The sequence below is a fragment of the Grampus griseus genome (assembly GCF_964374135.1).
Source record: "Grampus griseus genome assembly, chromosome: 7".
NCBI classification, from domain to species: Eukaryota; Metazoa; Chordata; class Mammalia; order Artiodactyla; family Delphinidae; genus Grampus; species Grampus griseus.
This window is the reverse complement of record NC_139001.1, coordinates 91,366,625-91,369,999: the sequence shown is the minus strand read 5'-3', so window position 1 is coordinate 91,369,999 and position 3,375 is coordinate 91,366,625. Positions and strand designations below refer to the sequence as shown.

At 44.5% G+C, this 3,375-nt stretch overlaps 1 pseudogene across 1 annotated transcript; it reads left to right on the top strand.

Annotated features, from left to right (window-relative positions):
• Nucleotides 1–1,023: 1,023 nt before the first annotated feature.
• LOC309825384 (large ribosomal subunit protein uL4-like) lies at nucleotides 1,024–2,066 on the top strand (annotated as a pseudogene). Its single transcript has one exon. The product of its transcript is annotated as a large ribosomal subunit protein uL4-like (transcript).
• The last annotated feature ends 1,309 nt before the right edge of the window (nucleotides 2,067–3,375 follow it).

The following is a 3,375-nucleotide window of genomic DNA, read 5'->3' as shown; positions in this document are numbered from 1 at the left end:
ATTCAATTCAAATCCAGAATGGATCTTCCTTCCTGGCAGTTTTCTGAAATGTACATTACAGCTTTGTTTAGTTAAACCAGTTATGACACTTGAGCCTCTGAAATGCTAATACACCCGTACCCAGCCTTTGAGTGTGTTGATTTTGCTTCTTTGGTGGAATAAGTTTCAATCCCTTTCATGCAGAAAACCAAGATGAGCAGATATTTGTATAATGTATATGTTAATTAAAACATATTGTTCCCTGGGGCTGGGGAGCAAAGAACGTGTTACTGTGAGCATTTTAAGGCAGACATTCACTCATATCAAATTCAAGAGCAATAGGGCAGGATGGTATATTGCTAGATGCTCAAAAGTGACGTGTTATAATAATACAGTTTAAAAAATAAGAGAAAGTCATGCTTTAAAAGATCAACTTGGATGCCTTAATGTAACAGAAATGTGGTTTCTGTCAAATATTGTGTCACCAAGGTGCTATAATTGCTTAACCTGACAAATTTTCTTCACAGCTATGCTCAGCTCATGGTTGATGGATTTATATTACCATAAAGAATTAGCTTTTTCATATGAGCTGAAAATCATCATCACACTGTCACCATTCTGCCCACTAGAAAACCACGGGCTTGCAGATTAAGAGACAAAAGCCAGTGTGTCCCAGTTGCTGCTATACTTTCATGCCAGCTCAATACACACAGCAAGCAATGCCTGTCCGTAAAGACAGTGCATCAGAAATCCTCTGGGCTTCAGGCAGCCATCCCAGAACATGTGCACATCCAGCTTGCTTTTCATCTGGTCATTGGTCCAGTTCCCAAATTTTGAGAAACCTTTGTTTTTGTTCTAGTGTTGGTACCTGTCCCCCAGATAGCCATCAAGAATTCTGGGTTGGAACTGCGAACAAATTCACTCTTCTTTAGACTAGCATGACCTTGCTGGTACCTCCACAATCCGCACCTAGTAAGTCCGTTCCTTGCTTTGAAGAGTGAGATGTCCAATAAGCGTGTGTGTCTTAGAAAGAAAGCACAAGGGATGCCAGAAAGTGACCTACAGTTTTATTTACGAGGTAGTGAGTATTTAGCCCATGATTATGGCCAGGGTACTTTTGGAAATATGTATTGTGGGCTGCATGTTGGCATCAACCAGAAACACTGGCACAACTGGCACCCACAGCATGAACACAACACAGAAGTGAGGTACCATTTGCTGTGCCCTGTCTCAGCCTTGCCTGTGCTGGTCCTGTCTAAAGCTCATCCTACTGAGGAAGTTTCTGAACTTCCTTTGGTGGCTGAAGATAAAGCTGAAGGCTACCAGAAGACCAAGGAGGTTATCTTGCTTCTTAGGAAGCTTAGGGCCTGGAATGATATCAAAAAGGTCTATGCCTCTCAGCCAATGAGAGCTGGCAAAGCAAAATGAGAAGCTATCATTGTATCCAGCACAGGGGGCCCTGCATTATCAAGGACTTCAGAAACATTCCTACAATCACTCTGCTTAAAATAAGTAAAGCGAACATGTTGAAACTTGCTCCTGGGGGGCATGTGGGACGTTCCTGCCTTTGGACTGAAAGTGCTTTTCCACAAAAGGATGTGATGTGCATGGCACTTGGTGCAAAGCTGCCTCCCTCAAGAATGACTGCGACCTTCCCATGCATAAAATGCTCAATACAGACCTTAGCAGACTCTTGAAAAGCCCAGAGATCGAAAGATCCTTCCAAGAACCACGCAAGAAGATTCATCACAGACTCCTACAGAAGAATCCACTTAAAGACCTGAGAATCATGTTGAAGCTAAACCCATACGCAAAAACCGTGCACTGGAACATCATTCCTCACCAGGCCAAGAATCACAAAGTCCAGGTAGACAACACAGCACTAGAAGCCAAATCAGATGAGAAGGGGGCTCCAGGCAAGAAGCCAGTGGTAGTGTAGAAAGAAAAGAAGACTGTTGGTGTTTGAAAGCTTTTGAGGGAAAGAAAAAAAGGCTGTTGCTACCAAGAAACCGCCAGCTGAAAAGCCAGCAGAAAAGAAATCCACAGAAGAAGGCTGCTGCATAAACTTAAATTTCTTTATTCCATAAAGGTCAAATCATTTTGGACAGCTCATTTTGAATAAAGATCTGATCAAAGAGGCAGTGAGAAACAAACCAGAAAAGATGGGAGGAAAAGTTACAAAGATTGTGAAATCAGAAAAAAAAAAAATTATTTACAGATAAAAAGCTGTCTCAGTAGATAATGCAAAGGAATATACAGACACACTTAAAATTGTAAGTAAGAGAACTTAGTAAGTTAGACAGATAGGAAATCAAAATATTGATGTCATTGGCTCAAGATGGCAACATAGAAAGATCCTGAACTCACCTCGTCTCACAGACACACTGGATCTACAGCTACATATGGAACAATTTCCTCTGAGAAAAACCTAAGAACTAGCTAAACAATGACTACACATCAAGTGAACTACAAAAAACCCCACAATGAAGTGGGTAGGAGAAGCTGAGACGCAATCTTGCCATAAGGCCCGCCCCTGGAGTAATGACCCCCATCAGGAGCTTCTCCCTGTAGAGTGAAGGGTTTGAGCCCCACATTGGGCACCCCAACTTTTAAGACCTGCACCTGAGATATGAGCCTCCAAACACCTAGCTTTGAAAACCACTGGGGGTCATGACCACGAGACCCACAAGGCAATAGCAATGTGAGAAACGGCTTTTAAAGGGCTCACACACTCGTACTCACTCGCCCCAGGGAAACAGCTGATCTTGCCCAGACTTTATATGAAAGAAGCTCACTTGCTACTCTTAAAGCATCAGCCTGAGGGGGAGGCATCTACATTACCACATACCTAGAAGTCTGCTGGGATCATCTCTGGGGTCAGGGGCTGGTGGGCACCATCTTCACTTACCATCTTCTTTTTCTTTCCAGCGGCACTATCCTTATTCTCCCCGTCTGCCTCACTCCAGCCAGCAGTTACCATCTGCACACTCTCCCTCTGCCACACTCCAGTGTGCCAGGATCTCTCAGAAGGGAAGTTTTACATGTGTCTGGTGCTCTGGGTTTCTTCGCTGGTTCTCTGGTTTTTGTGGGGCCCACCCTGGGCATGTGCCTTGATCACCTGGCTCCGGAGGTCAGGGGGCCAGTCCTGCGGGACTAGAAAGATCGGAGGGATGGCTCTTGGCAGTTTACTACCCCCAGGGCACTGCACAGACAGCAGAATGAAACACACTCCCAATCTTTCTGAGAAAGAGGCCTACTTGCTTATCCTGGAGCTTTGGTCTGAGGGTCAGGCTTTTGGTTTAGCACACACCTAGGGGCATGCATAGGGGCTATCGGAAAACAGAGGCCAGTCGAGACCATCTTTGCACTCTCCCTCTGCCTTACTCTAGCTTGCCA